The sequence below is a fragment of the Salvelinus sp. IW2-2015 genome, linkage group LG32, assembly GCF_002910315.2.
Source record: "Salvelinus sp. IW2-2015 linkage group LG32, ASM291031v2, whole genome shotgun sequence".
Classification (NCBI taxonomy): domain Eukaryota; kingdom Metazoa; phylum Chordata; class Actinopteri; order Salmoniformes; family Salmonidae; genus Salvelinus; species Salvelinus sp. IW2-2015.
In genome coordinates this window covers 35029568-35046165 of record NC_036871.1, presented here as the reverse complement: position 1 = coordinate 35046165, position 16598 = coordinate 35029568, and the positions used below count along the sequence as shown (strand labels likewise).

The 16598-nt window shown below is 46.3% G+C and overlaps 1 long non-coding RNA gene across 1 annotated transcript in view; it reads right to left on the bottom strand.

Annotated features, from left to right (window-relative positions):
• Positions 1 to 16598, bottom strand: part of LOC111956298 (uncharacterized) — a 20789-nt gene that overhangs the window by 620 nt on the left and 3571 nt on the right. Inside the window, exon 2 of the long non-coding RNA XR_002876245.2 lies at positions 407 to 436. This is a non-coding gene — a long non-coding RNA (uncharacterized lncRNA). The remainder of the gene's footprint in view (positions 1 to 406; positions 437 to 16598) is intronic.

The window sequence follows — 16598 nt, the reverse complement described above, 5'->3', positions numbered from 1 at the left end:
AGTGAAAGAACTGAATTTATCTGTGAGGGGTAGAGAGTGAAAGAACTGAATTTATCTGTAAGACGTAGAGAGTGAAAGAACTGAATTTATCTGTGAGAGGTAGAGAGTGAAAGAACTGAATTTATCTGTGAGGGGTAGAGAGTGAAAGAACTGAATTTATCTGTGAGTGGTAGAGAAAGAAACAACTGAAGAGGAGAGGAAAGAAATGCTCCATATAAGAACTCTAGTCAGAGAAGTTGGCTGAAACACAGATCTAGGACCAGGGCAGGAGTTTTTCCTCAGCACATGACCTGACCAGCCTCACATGATCAGGTAAACTCCTGTCCCTATAAAACATAGCTAGCAAGTTTTCCCCAACCCAGTCCTGTTTTGTCTATTCTATTTCCAGGTTCCCAGCAGCACATACCTTGGGCTCCATCCAGCTTGGCTTTCTTCACTGTGAAAACACAGAGAGGAACACAGTCACACAGGGCAACACCATCTGTCGACAGACCTCTTACATACAGAACATAACATGCTGGAGCTGTTAACCCCCAAAATGGGTTCCAGTTTCCTGTTTTGTGGTTGTCACTAGTTACCACAACCGCAAAGTAAAAACTGTCTATAAAAAATTATTTAAGGTTAGGGTTAGGCATAAGATTAGCAGTGTGGCTAAGGTTAGGGCTAGGTTTAAAATCACATTTTAAGAAGATACATTGTAGAAATAGGAACGGTTTATGACATTGTGGCTGTGGTAACTAGTGACAACCCTGTTTTGTGGGCAGTTCTCATGTTGGATCATTTCTCTGGATCTCTGGAAAGTTGGATGGTGGTATAATTCCACACGATTTCCTGTACCTGTGAAAACTTGTTCTACTAAGCTATGTGGAATTGTTTTAAGAACATCATACCAAGAATTATGTTGCTATTTGATTAGAAGTATAAAAATATATATATAGCGCAGAGCTATTGTGAAGGAAGTTGTCAAGGAAGTGAGTTTGTGTTTATACAGGACCTCCCGTCGTCATCTACCATCAACCAATCATGTTCATGTGGAGCTAGACAGAGCCCTCCGCATTGTTACAACATTTGAAAGGTGCACAGTGATGCCATACGGAGCTCAATTTGGGCTCTGCATGCCTCCGGAGGCTCCGCAATTGCGTCACGCCATCGATACGGYGCCTCCGACCACATTTTCGGATAAATAATAAATTGGCTTTAACATTGAACAACAGATGGTCCCCCCCAAAAAATGTAAAGGAAGTTTGTTTGAAAGTGTCTGTCCTATATCTGAGAGGTATAAGAAAGATCAGGATGTATTCATGTATTTAAGCCCTTATTTTTGGGACTGGGACAGTCTCCATATATACTGTACTTCCATAAAAAAAAATTCAACTGGTACCGGGAGACCTTCAGATGAGTCTTGTGAGCCTGTTGGCGTCCTAGAGCAAAACAACCTAAACATAGGTGTTTGTGAGAGTCTCACCATTCCACAGAGGGGCCATATGAGTGTGTAGCCCAAACATGTTCGGACACTATAAACAGAAGTTGGCAGATTGGCTGTACCGACTTCAGACGAGTCCCAAGACACTTGTGGGAGTCRTAGAGAAGAACGGAGAACACCATCGTGGTCGCGAGAGTCTCATCTTTCCATTRTAGTTGTTTTTATTGATTCATGTACTGCATTGCTGAGGGAGCTTGCACGTAAACTGTGTATGTGACGAATACATTTGATTTCATTTGATGCTCCTCAATACTTATTCCACTAGATCAAAGTTTCAGCCAGGTAAGATACATAGTGGAAACAAATGGAGTTGGGTTGGATATAGTCATGATAGGTTACAGTATTTCTCCCAATCTTCTGTTTTCATTGTGTTGGTTAATTGTCAAATAGTGCAGCATTTATTCCAATTCAAAATAGTTGTGCAAAATATTTTACTCATCAGTTTTATAATATTTTATTATTATTTTGTTATTGTTATTGCTTTTAGTAAAGTGACAAAGACTTACACATTTGAGACTAAATGTTATTTATTTGTGTCATTTAATTTGCCATTAAGACATCTATTCCTTCTATGCATCTAAATAATAAAAGTGATAATTTGTCAGCGAATCTGTGACTGTGGTTGTGGCCCCCAAAAATGTTGCGTGCACTTTTTTTTGTTTGAGCACATGCCCCCCAAAAGGTCTGTGGCTGGCCGTGATGGCTGCCATCATCTTAGGACATTAGCTGATTAGGCTACAACGGTCCTGTTGTCTCTTGGATCAAAGTGAGTTCTTTATTTGTTAATCTGATGTTTTGTTTACTATATACTTTGATTTCTTTCATAGTCTACCTACTTATCAGAGGATCTGTTTGTACCTTACTTTCACTGCTCAATTGTACGCTATTAGCATTAGCATTTAGCATTCGTCCATTTAAGTGGATAGACAGAAGCAACAACACATAGCAAATCACTTACTATATAGCAGAGGCTGTAGTGCACTCCCATAGCCTGTGTCCTAAATGGCACCCTATTTACCTACACCATATTTCCCCGATAGCCMTGGTCAAAAGTAGTGCACTATGTAGGGAATAGTGTGCCATTTGGAACTCAGACATAGGAGGATGCTCCACTAGTATGACTGGCCTGTGGTGTGTTATCCACAGTGGTGTTGCAGTAGAGACAGAAGGTGGACGTGCTGATTCTCTGAGCACTGTACAGAGACTTGTCTTATTGGAGAAGGGGAGAATACGTGTTGCTACCTTGCAGTCAATCTGAATCATCTACACTGTGCAAACCAGTTACAGTCACTAGCCTCTTGAAGGACAACAGAAGTGCAATAAAAAGTTTTTTTTTTTTTTTTTAACTATATATTTAGTCATTTTCGGCATCCCTCTCAAAGGGTTGTTTCGATTAAGGCTATAATGCCAAATGTGTGTGTGTTTTTTTTGTAATAAAGAAACACATCCTGTTATCCTATTCTGAGAGTGTGGGTTGAATATATTTTGTGGTTTTGTCTCTATAAAGCCCACTCTATCCCTCTGCAGTACTGTTTAAACAGCTCTGACGTAACTCATGCCTGCATAGTTAATGCCCTACACTTTCACTACCCACACACACACAGACCAATGTGGTCTCGGGGGAATTCTTATTATTCTATACGTTACATTATGAAAGGAAACGCGGTTGTACAATATCATACGAATAAAAGGACATGTAGTATCAAAGGACGTGTAGTTTCATACGTTTCACCCAGTTGTACCATAGCAAACGAATTGGAGGATGCTTAGTATTATGCTAAACGACATCATAACCGCCATCGATAAGAGACATTACTGTGCAGCCGTATTCATCGACCTGGCCAAGGCTTTCGACTCTGTCAATCACCACATTCTTATTGGCAGACTCAACAGCCTTTGTTTCTCAAATGATTGCCTCGCCTGGTTCACCAACTACTTCTCTGATAGGTTCAGTGTGTCAAACCGGAGGGCCTGTTTTCGGACCTCTGGCAGTCTCTATGGGGTGCCACAGGGTTCAATTCTCGGGCCGACTCTTTTCTCTGTATACATCAGTGATGTCGCTCTTGCTGCTGGTGATTCTCTGATCCACCTCTACGCAGACAACACCATTCTGTATACTTCCGGCCCTTCTTTGGACATTGTGTTAACTAACTCCAGACGAGCTTCAATGCCATACAACTCTCATACCGTGGCCTCCAACTGCTCTTAAATGCAAATAAAACTAAATGCATGCACACTCTGGACGGTTCTGACTTAGATATGTGGACAACTACAAATACCTTGGTGTCTGGTTAGACTGTAAACTCTCCTTCCAGACTCACATTAAGCATCTCCAATCCAAAATTAAATCTAGAATCGGCTTCCTATTTCACAAACACAGCATCCTTCACTCATGCTGCCAAACATACCCTCGTAAAACTGACCATCCTACCGATCCTCGACTTCGGCGATGTCATTTACAAAATAGCCTCCAAAACCCTACTCAACAAAATGGATGCAGTCCATCACAGTGCCATCCGTGTTGTCACCAAAGCCCTATAAACTAGCCACCACTGCAACCTGTTCGCTCTCGTTGGCTGGCCCTCGCTTCATACTCGTCGCCAAACCCACTGGCTCCAGGTCATCTACAAGTCTCTGCTAGGTAAAGCCACGCCTTATCTCAGCTCACTGGTCACCATAGCAGCACCCACCCGTAGCACGCGCTCCAGCAGGTATATCTCACTGGTCACCCCAAAGCCAATTCCTCCTTTATCCACCTTTCCTTCCAGTTCTCTGCTGCCAATGACTGGAACGAACTGCAAAAATCACTAAAGCTGGAGACTCATATCTACCTCACTAGCTTTAAGCACAAGCTGTCAGAGCAGCTCACAGATCACTGCACCTGTACAATGCCCATCTGTAAACAGCCCATCCAACTACCTAATCCCCATACTGTATTTATTTATTTATCTTGCTCCTTTGCACCCCAGTATCTCTACTTGCACAGTCATCTACTGCACATCTACCATTCCAGTGTTAAATTGCTATATTGTAATTACTTCGCCACCATTGCCTATTTATTGCCTATTTATTACCTCCCTTATTTGTGTAACAGTTTAACTTTAGTCCGTCCCCTCGCCCCTACCCGGGCGCAACCAGGGACCCTCTGCACACATCGACAACAGTCACCCACGAAGCATCGTTAGCCATCGCTCCACAAAGCCGCGGCCCTTGCAGTGCAAGGGGAACCACTACTTCAAGGTCTGAAAGCGAGTGACGTCACCGATTGAAACACTATTAGCGCGCACCACCGCTAACTAGCTAGCCATTTCACATCGGTTACACTCACCCCCTTTCGACCTCCTCCTTTTCCGCAGCAACCAGTGATCCGGGTCACGGCACCAATGTAACAGTGTAACTTTTAGTCTGTCCCCTCGCCCCGACCCGGGCGCGAACCAGGGACCCTCTGCACACATCGACAACAGTCACCCACGAAGCATCGTTACCCATCGCTCCACAAAAGCCGCGGCCCTTGCAGAGCAAGGGGAACCACTACTTCAGGGTCTCAAAGCGAGTGACGTCACCGATTGAAACGCTATTCGCGCGCACCTCCGCTAACTAGCTAGCCATTTCACATCGGTTACACTTGCACACACTGTATATAGACTTTTTTTTCTTTTTTTCTACTGTATTATTGACTGTATGTTTGTTTATTCCATGTGTAACTCTGTGTTGTTGTATTTGTCAATCTGCTGTACTTTATCTTGGCCAGGTCACAGTTGTAAATGAGAACTTGTTCTCAACTAGCCTACCTGGTTAAATAAAGGTGAAAAAAATAAAAAAATAAAAAATAATACATCTTTCTCTGAGACCAGGTTGCTTGTTGCGCTGTAACAACAAAGGAGAATTACTGGGAGAATTTACGTTGGTGGTTAGGATAACTAACGACAAAGGATTGTTTAAGTAAAAGGTTAGGTGAAGTGGGTTAAGTTGAGAATAAAGGTTAGGGGAATGGTTTCCTAAAATCCTACAGTTGTCCCCTTGCGTGACTCGAACACCCAACCTTTGGATTTGTTGACATCATGGATTATGCCGACCCATCTAATTTCATTTCTGTCTGAAGTAACTAGACCATTAGTAGGTTTCATACGTGTTGGAGGTGCTCAGAAATACATTAAGTATGTTTCGTATGGGTCTGAGGCCACACAGACACACACACACAGTCACATTGCATCCACAGCAAGTTTTAATATTCAACAACCCCCACCTGCACAGCCCATAATACTTTCTAGAGGCCTGCCTGCCTGGCCCAAGTCTCCATGACAATGGACGAAAGGGGAAAAGACGACACGTGAAATTCCCTGACTAAGAGAGAAGAGGCATTCTACACACAAGCACACACAGACACTAAACTAGTGACGGGTGAGTCTTACTGGAATAGCAATGAAGTTAGTGTATTATGTAAAGGAGGCTGAAGCACGTGTACCTACCTGCCTGTAGCCCTATGTTGTGTCGGTGAAGAACTGAAGCTATTCTTTATCTTCTTCATCACGTTGTTTTTAAACAAAGAAACACCTCCCGCTGGGCAAACAACGCCATTTCAATGTGGACATTTGGGTAATATTTGGTAGAGACGTTGATCAATGAGATTTCAAACTTTATTCACCCCTCAAAAATAATTCCCAATGTGTTATCACTATGCTTTCAAACATCTACACTGAACAAAAATATAAACACAACATGTAAAGTCTTGGTCCCATGTTTCATGAGCTGAAATAAAAGATCCCAGAAATGTTCCATATGCACAAAAAAGCTAAATGTTTTCTGAGATGCTGTGCACAYATTTTTTTTACCTCCCTGTTAGTGAGCATTTCTCCTTTGCCAAGATAATCCATCCAGACAGGGGTGGCATATCAAGAAGCTGATTAAACACAGGTGGATAATTACACAGGTGCACCTTSTACATGGGATGATAAAAGGCCACTCTAAAATGTGCAGTTTTGTCACACAACAMAATGCCACAGATGTCTCAAGTTTTGACAGAGCGGGCAATTGGCATGCTGACTGAAAGAATGTCCACCAGAGCTGTTACCAGAGAATTTAATGTTAATTTATCTMATGTAAACTGCCTCCAATAGTGTTTTAGAGAATTTGGCAGTACGTCCAACCAGCCACACATCCGCAGACCACGTGTAAGGCGTTGTGTGGGCGAGCGGTTTGCTGATGTCAACGTTGTGAACAGAGTGCCCCATGGTGGTGGTGGGGTTATTGTATKGGCAGGAATAAGCTATGGACAACAAACACAATTGCATTTAATTGATGGCAATTTGACCGCACAGAGATACAGTGACGAGATCTTGAGGCCATTCATCCGTCACCATCACCTCATGTTTCAGCATGATAATGCATGGCCCCATGCCCCAAAGATCTGTACACAATTCCTGGAAGCTGAAAATGTCCCAGTTCTTCTATGGCCTGCATACTCACCAGACATGTCCCCCATTGAGCAWGTTTGGGATGCTCTGGATCGATGTGTACGACAGCGTGTTCCAGTTCCTGCCAATATCCAGCAACTTCGCACWGCCATTGTAGAGGAGTGGGACAACATTCCACAGGCCACAATCAACAGCCTGATCAATTATATGTGGAGATGACACATCCCCGCATCTTTGCATGAGACAAATGGCGGTCACACCAGATACTGACTGGTTTTCTGATTCACGCCCCTACCTTTTTTGGGGGGTTTCTGTGACCAACCGATGCATATCTGTATTCCCAGTTATGTGAAATCCATAGATTAGGGCCTAATGAATTCATTTAAATTGACTGATTTCCTTATATGAACTTTAAATCAGTAAGATCTTTGAAATTGTTGCATGTTGCGTTTATATTTTTGTTCAGTATAAAATCACAACCAAATTCCAAAGGAAAAACACTGTCTGATTTTTGGTTGAGTTGTCATCTAAATGTGTTATCACTGCGATTTCAACCCTTCAAAAGCACAACAAAGTTCAAATGGGAATACAATGTCAGATGTTTTGTATTTATACAACAATTAAATATGTTTTCACTGTGCTTCATCTAATAGCAGAACCAAATGACCTGGATTGCAGTTGAGATTACAAAGTACATGGTGCAAGTGATCAATGCTGTTTGAGATTCTGCACAGATTATTACAGTAATAGTGAAGATCTCCACAGACCTGCGACCGTTGTATGCTATCTTGAACATGCGTGCTTTCTATGACGACATAAGAAGACATTTATATTTACAGTTGGCTAACCTCAACATGTGGCCATGGATGTGTTACTCATTTTAAAGTTGAATAAATACTGTTACATTAGTTTGTAAGAAAGCCTTAAGTTTAGACTATTTACTGTATTACAAAAGTATTATTGAATTGTGTGTTCGGTTATATATCAACATTTAAAGGATATMTAATGCTACCACTGTTTTAATTCTGTTCTTTACCTTTTATATTTGGTTCAGTTGGAGACGTGAATCCAACATATTATTTGTTTACTTGTCAACAAGTTAATAGGCTATTTACTGTATTGCAAAAGTGATATTGAATTGTGTTTGGTTATCAACGCAACCAAATATCAATATTTGAAGGAGATGTATATGTTGTGGCACTGACTTAGTTTGTCTACAAATTAATCATTGATATTGTCACGACTTCCACCGAAGGTGGCTCCTCTCCCTGTTCGGGCGGTGCTCGGTGGTCGTCGTCGCCGGCCTACTAGCTGCCACCGATCCATTTTTCCTTTTCGTTTGTGTCTGTCTGTATTGTTTACACCTGTGTCTTATTAGTTGATTTCGGTGGGTATATTTACCTCTGCTGCCTGTTAGTCTTTGTGCGGGATTGTTTTCTGTGGTTACGTTAGTAGGGGTGCGTGTCTGCACCACGGGGGTTTCTTTTCTCACGGCAGTTGTGCCATTTGGTAGTGAGTTTAGGAGTAGAGGTTTCTCCTCCGTGTGTAGAGCTTTATTCCCTGGGTGTGTGGCAACCTCGTTTGGGCGTGTTTCAGTCCCATGTTGTAGTTGTGTTGGGACTGCTCAATAAACTATTTTGCCACTGGGATTTCCTTGCTCTCCTGCTCCTGATTCCTGCACCTCCCTCTGTTAGGAGGCACGTAACAGAATCTCTCACCCCCCCTATGGAATCAGCAGGAGCTGACACGCTCTCCACTTCTATGGAGGAGCGCGTACAACACCACACCACCGTTCTCCATCGTCTCGGGACCGCTATGGATCAAGTGATGGCGACGATGGAGAGATGGGAGAGAGGTGGCCTGCCTGCCCCTCCACCGGCCACACTCCAACCAGCACCACCACTTTCTCTGGCGCCATCCGGCCCCAGCGGTATTCGGCTCGCGCTCCCGAGGGAATACGATGGGACGGCTGCCGGGTGCAAGGGTTTTTTKCTCCAGCTGGAGCTTTACCTGGCAACAGTGCACCCGACTCCTTCGGGAGGTGAGAGCGTGAACACCCTCGTCTCCTGCCTGTCAGGCAAAGCTCTGGAGTGGGCCAACGCGGTCTGGGATGGACCAGACTCGGCAAGGGACCACTACCCAGAGTTCACCCGCCGCTTCCGGGCCGTGTTCGACCACCCCCCCCGGGGGTCGAGCGGCGGGTGAGCRTCTGTTCCATCTACGACAGGAGATGAGGAGCGCTCAAGACTTTGCGCTGGAGTTCATGACCTTGGCCGCAGGCGCAGGGTGGAACGACAGGGCCCTGATTGACCACTATAGATGCAGCCTACGTGAGGACGTCTGCAGGGAGCTAGCATGTAGAGACGCTACCCTCACCCTGGACCAGCTAGTGGACATGTCCATCAGGTTGGACAACTTGCTGGCTACACGCGGGCGTCCGGATCGGGTCCTGTTGGTTCCATTCCCCAGCGCCTCCGCTCCAACCCCCATTGAGTTAGGGGGTGCTGCAGCGAGGGCGATCGGAGGAGGAGCCTCCTCCTGCACTGGGTGTGGTCGGAGAGGGCACACTGCCGACCGGTGCTGGAAGAGCTCGTCTGGGAGTCGAGACGGCAGGCCGTTTCCCCATTCCCAGCATAAGGCGCTAGTAGATTCAGGCGCAGCGGGGAATTTCATGGACCGCGGTTTCGCGCATAGGTTAGGGATTTCCCTGGTTCAGATGGACAAACCATTCCATGTGCACTCCCTAGATAGTCGACCATTAGGGTCAGGGGTGGTCAGGGAGGCCACGGCTCCACTGGACATGGTTACGCAGGGGGGTCAAAAGGAGAGCATTAGTCTCTTCCTCATTGATACACCTGCGTTTCCAAGTGGTGCTGGGGATTCCCTGGTTGGCCTCTAACCCCACTATTTCGTGGCAACAGAGGGCTCTAAAGGGGTGGTCAGAGGAGTGCTCAGGTAGGTGTGTGGGAGTTTCCATCGGTGCAATGACGGTGGAGAGTCCAGACCAAAGCTCCACAGTGCGCATTCCCCCCGGATATGCCGATTTGGCTATTGCCTTCTGTAAAAAGAGGGCGACCCAATTACCACCCCATCGACGAGGGGTTTGTGCGATAAACCTCCACGTAAATGCTGCACTTCCCAGGAGTCAGGTGTATCCCCTGTCACAGGAGGAGACGGTGGCTATGGAAACATATGTCTCTGAATCTCTGAGGCAGGGGTACATTCGGTCCTCCACGTCACCCGCCTCCTCGAGTTTCTTTTTTGTGAAGAAGAAGGAGGGAGGTCTGCGTCCGTGCATTGACTATAGAGGTCTAAATTCTATCACGGTGGGGTACAGTTACCCGCTACCTCTCATTGCTATGGCGACGGAGTCATTTCATGGAGCACGCTTCTTCACAAAACTGGATCTCAGGAGCGCGTATAACTTGGTGCGTATCCGGGAGGGAGATGAGTGGAAGACAGCATTTAGTACCACCTCCGGCCATTATGAGTACCTCGTCATGCCGTATGGGTTGAAGAATGCCCCAGCAGTCTTCCAATCCTTCGTAGACGAGATTTTCAGGGACCTGCACGGGCAGGGTGTGGTGGCGTCTATCGATGACACTCTGATATATTCCGCCACACGTGCCGCGCATGTGTCTCTGGTGCGCAGAGTACTTGGGCGACTGTTGGAGCATGACCTGTACGTCAAGGCTGAGAAATTCGTGTTCTCCCAACAGGCCATCTCCTTCCTGGGTTATCGCATTTCCACATCAGGGTTGGTGATGGAGTGTGACCGCATTGCAAACGTACGTAATTGGCCAACTCCCACCACGGTAAAGGAGGTGCAGTGGTTTTTAGGGTTTGCCAATTACTACCGGAGGTTTATCTGGGGTTTTGGGCAGGTGGCTGCTCCCATTACCTCACTGCTGAAGGGGGGACCGGTGCGTCTGCGGTGGTCGGCTGAGGCGGACAGAGCGTTTTGTCGCTTGAGGACTCTGTTAACCGAGGCTCCCGTGTTGGCTCATCCGGATCCCTCTTTGGCATTCATAGTGGAGGTGGACGCATCCGAGGCTGGGATTGGAGCCGTGCTCTCACAGCGCTCGGGGGCGCCACTGAAGGTCCGYCCCTGCGCTTTCTTTTCGAGGAAGCTCAGCCCGGCGGAGCGAAACTATGACGTGGGGGACCGGGAGTTGCTGGCTGTYGTAAAAGCCCTGAAGGTGTGGAGACATTGGCTTGAGGGGGCTCAACACCCTTTCCTCATCTGGACCGACCACCGTAATCTGGAGTACATCCGGGCGGCGAGGAGACTGAACCCTCGCCAGGCAAGGTGGGCCATGTTTTTCACCAGATTCAGATTTACGATATCGTATAGACCAGGTTCCCAGAACGCTAAGGCAGACGCACTGTCCCGTCTGTACGATACAGAGGAGCGGTCCATAGATCCCACCCCCATACTTCCGGCCTCTTGTCTGGTGGCGCCGGTGGTGTGGGAGRTGGACGCGGACATCGAGTGGGCATCTCGGTCAGAGCCTACTCCACCTCAGTGTCCAGCTGGACGGAGGTACGTCCCGCTTGGTGTTCGTGATAGGTTGATTCGGKGGGSGCACACGTTACCCTCCTCTGGTCATCCGGGTATCGATAGGACGGTGCGAAGCCTTAGGGGGAAATACTGATGGCCCTTTTTTATCTTTATCTTTTTATCTAAGGATGTGAGGGTCTATGTCTCCTCCTGTTCAGTGTGCGCTCAGTGCAAGGCTTCTAGACACCTGTTACAACCCCTCCCCGTTCCACAGCGGCCTTGGTCACACCTGTCGGTATACTTCCTGACCGATCTTCCTCTGTTCCAGGGTAACACCACGATCCTGGTCGTTGTGGATCGGTTCTCTAAGTCCTGTCATCTCCTCCCTATGCCCGGTCTCCCTATGGCCCTACAGACTGTGGAGGCCCTGTTTACTCACGTCTTCCGGCACTACGGGGTGCCTTAGGACATAGTTTCTGATCGGGGTCGCCAGTTCACGTCCCGGGTTTGGAGGGCGTTCATGGAGCGTCTGGGGGTCTCTGTCAGCCTGACCTCTTGTTTTCACCCCGAGAGTAATGGGCAGGTGGAGAGAGTAAACCAGGATGTGGGTAGGTTTCTGCGGTCGTATTGCCAGGACCGGCCAGGGGAGTGGGCGAGGTACGTTCCATGGGCAGAGATGGCCCAGAACTCACTCCGTCACTCCTCAACTAACCTTTCGCCCTTTCAGTGCGTGTTGGGGTATCAGCCGGTCCTGGTACCGTGGCATCCGAGCCAGACCGAGGCTCCTGTGGTGGAGAACTGGGTGAAGCGCTCGAAGGAAACCTGGGAGGCCGTCCACGGGCACCTGAGACGGGCCGAAAGGCGGGAGAAAGCGAGCGCTGACCGCCACCGCAGTGAGACCGGTTCTGGCTCTCGACCCGAAACCTGCCCCTCCGCCTGCCCTGCCGGAAGCTGGGTCTGCGGTTTGTGGGGCCATTTAAAGTCCTGAGGAGAATAAACAAGGTGTTTTATAGGTTACAGCTCCCCCTTATTACCGTATTAACCCCTCGTTTCATGTGTCTCTCCTCAGGCCGGTGGTAGCTGGTCCGCTTCAAGGAGCTGAGGTGTGGGAGGTACCTCCGCCCCCCCCGGACATCGAGGGGGCCCCGGCATACACAGTGCGATCCATACTGGATTCCAGGCGTCGGGTGAGGGGCCTGCAGTACCTCGTGGATTGGGAGGGGTACGGTCCGGAGGAGAGATGCTGGGTGCCGGTGATGGACGTCTTGGACCCATCTCTACTGAGTGAGTTTCACCGCCTCCATCCAGAACGCCCTGCACCTCGTCCTCCGGGTCGTCCTCGAGGCCGGCGTCGGCGCACTGCAGGAGCCGCAGCGACTGCAGGAGCCGCAGGAGCCGCAGCGACTTCCACCGAAGGTGGCTCCTCTCCCTGTTCGGGCGGTGCTCGGTGGTCGTCGTCGCCAGCCTACTAGCTGCCACCGATCCATTTTTCCTTTTCGTTTGTGTCTGTCTGTATTGTTTACACCTGTGTCTTATTAGTTGATTTCGGTGGGTATATTTGTGCGGGATTGTTTTCTGTGGTTACGTTAGTAGGGGTGCGTGTCTGCACCACGGGGGTTTCTTTTCTCACGGCAGTTGTGCCGTTTGGTAGTGAGTTTAGGAGTAGAGGTTTCTCCCCCTTGTGTAGCGCTTTATTCCCTGGGTGTGTGGCAAACTCGTTTGGGCGTGTTTCAGTCCCATGTTGTAGTTGTGTTGGGACTGCTCAACAAACTATTTTGCCACTGGGATTTCCTTGCTCTCCTGCTCCTGATTCCTGCACCTCCCTCCGTTAGGAGGCAATGTAACAGATATGTTGGATTCACGTCTCCATCTCAACCAAGAATCAACATTAAAGAATAGGACTACATCAAATCAAACTTTATTTGAAGTGCATTTAAAGTTGGATTAGATTTAGTCCTATTCTTTAAGATAGAGACATGAATCCAACATATTAATGATTCATTTGAAGAATACATTTGAAATTAACCAAAGCTTGACCTATATGGATAATACTGTATGTATTGTTTATTTTTATTTGAACCCTGGGTTGAATTGAAACAATAGCTGTTGATGACTTTGCAAATGCTACATACTGTAGGCCTAAATAGTCTCAGTGATACTATATGACGTATGATTACATTTAATTTGCTCTGTTAAACCTATCCTTTGGAATGATTTTGATAGCAACAGTGAATATATGTAGTTATTAACCCTTGGCCTACAACTTCCACGCCCCTGCAGAAATCTAAACAACATAATAAAAAATCCCCATCAAAATCCATCTGTTTAAGATAAAGATATCTGTTTTATTGCATGGCTGCTTYTCAATCTACCGCATCTGCCGATATCGCCCTTCCGCATCTGCGGGGAAAGATGGTAGAGCTAGAGCGATGTTTGTCAAACCACGAGACATCCTGAAAATCGGTCTTCTCACAAAAACGTCTGTAGCGTTCAAACGGTTTGTCCTACAAACTATTGAAAGATGAGACTCCATTTTGTTCTAAGTTGGTACAGCCTCTTCTGCCAACTTCTGTCTGTAGCGTCCGAAAGGTTTGGGCGACCTATTAATATGACAACTCTCACGAACACAATGGTGTTCTCCGTTTTGCTCTAGGACGCCCACAAGCCTCACAATACTCGTCTAAAGATCCCCGGGAAACTAGTTTAAAAAATGTATGGAAGTACTGTATATCTGGAGTTTACTGGCTACCATGGTCTTGGGGTCAGGTAGATTCCATTAGCTCATTAGACTACCACCGGTCTTACGGGATAGGTAGATTCATTAGCTCATTAGACTACCCATGGTCTTGGGGTTCAGCGTAGATTCCATTAGCTTCATTATAGCATCCGATGGTCTTGGGGTCAGGTAGATTCCATTAGCTCATTTAGACTACCAGGTCTTGGGGGTCATGGTTAGACTTCCATTTAATGCTCATTTAGACTATCCATGGTCTTGGGTCAGGTAGATTCCATTTAGCTCATTAGACTAACCATGGTCTTGGGGTCAGGTAGATTCCATTAGCCTATTAGACTACCATGTGTCATTGGGGTCAGGTAGTTCCAATTAGCTCAATTGACTACCATGTTTGGGGCGCTCCGGTAGATCCGTTAGGCCTCGTATAGCTACGCACTCTTGGGCAGGTAGAATCACTCTCTCAGTGCAACAACACATTTTCACACACAGACTCAGACATTGAGCAGGGAAGACAGCTGCATGTAGCCACAGAGATTCTACAGCGACCTTATCTGGACAGGCCCATGTTTGACAACTGTCTTTGATTTATTTATTGTGGTTATGAAGACGGCCAGAGGACTTTAGAGAGGACCACAGTGGGATGAACCGTTCCACTTGAACTGTCACTATTGTGGCACACGGCAGGGAGAGGTGAGGGGAGTGGTTATTGAAGGGAGATGTCTTGCAAATGGCTGGCTCCACCCCCGAGCCTTATATGGACTTCCTGCCCCAACGAGACGAGCCTGTGGATCATTAAGCCAGGGAGCATGGGGAATAAATGAGGAAGCGCCCGCACAGCGGGGCAGAGAATGTAGAGGGAAGTTTGTGTTGTGATGAGTAAGAGAATGAACTGTGTGAGTACTTGTTGTGACATGGCCTGTCTGACCACCCCCACACAACTGGAWTKGCTGAGGACCTGAGTTTTAGGATTACCCCTGGAGAACGGATGACGAGAATGGATTGTGTACTGTGAAATGGTTGGTGAATTCCCCCTTTTCTCTAGTGTGCAAAACTCCCTAATAAACTCCCCATTTGCATTCTAGTTGTGCTCCGTGTGCGTGTTTAGTTATTGAACTTGGTGACGTGGAAACCCCACACCCTTGAACCTGCTACACTATGTAACCAGTACAGYCTCTTCTGCCAACCAATGGTCTGAGCTACCCACTAATATGACACCTCTTTGGAAAGCTGTGACTCTCATGATGGTGTTCTCCATTTAGGACGCCCACAAGCCTAGACTCGTCTTAAGTACTGTATATATGGAGATAGTTTAGTCCCTAAAATAAGGGGATCTATCTTTCAGATACAGGACAGACTCTTCAAAACAAACTTATTTTAGATTTTTTGACTGTTCCATATAGTGAATCTGTTATTCAATGCTTTTCTATTGGCTAATAGCAATAATGACAAATTCAATGTTTAGCTGATCATTTTTTAATATATTTTTAAGGCTTAGACTCTAGAGGTTTAAGAGATTGCTCATTAGGAATTATCATCAAAGCACATTGATATTAGTCGTTGTCAAATATCAAGCTAAGCAGGGCTTGGTTAAAACCCTGGATGGGAGACCATATGAATATCTGTAGCTATAAATCTCCAGTAGGAGATGCTCTCCAGACTATCATTTATTTTCTGATAGTGGATATGTTGAATATCTGATGTATAAAATGTTGCATTTGTAGCTTTGAAACAAGGTTTGTCTATGTTGATTTGTTTTTACAATGATGACATCCTGTGGTTGAAATTCCACCCTCAACAGCAGTTGATAACTTTTTTTTTCAAATTCAATGTATTTTCTACGTAGAATCCTCATCAAAATACGTTGAGAAATTGTTGAAACAATGTTTTAGCCCAGTGGGCTTTGAATGATTGAACCTCCATTTCCTTCCCAGGCAGGCTGAATATCTGTAATAGATCCAGTTTTTTAATCTGAAATTCATATCCAAATTCTATCCCCGTTGTCCCTCTTCCAGGCAGCACTGCTAATGAAACCGTTCAATAATGGAGTGAAAGTGGAGAATCAATGTAAACATGGCTTTTTCATAGCTAAACACACATGTCTGATTTGTGGCAGCAGATGAAAACTGGTTGATTTTGTTCTCCCAGCAGAACTAGAAACAGCTCAGGTAATATATCAGTACATGATGAAGATCAATGGGAAAGAAATTAGATTGTAGAAAGGCAGGGAGCTAATGTTTAATAACTCTGAATCATAAATATCTGCCCATGTAAATTATTCAGGGAGAAACCTCCACCCACAAACAATACACGTGCATGCACACACTGATACATACACGCATACAGTCTGCACACAAACAATACACGTGCATGCACACACTGATACATACACGCATACAGTCTGTACACAAACAATGCACTAATCAATGATAATTTCCACAAAAAGGTCCAATGATAGGTGTAACAACC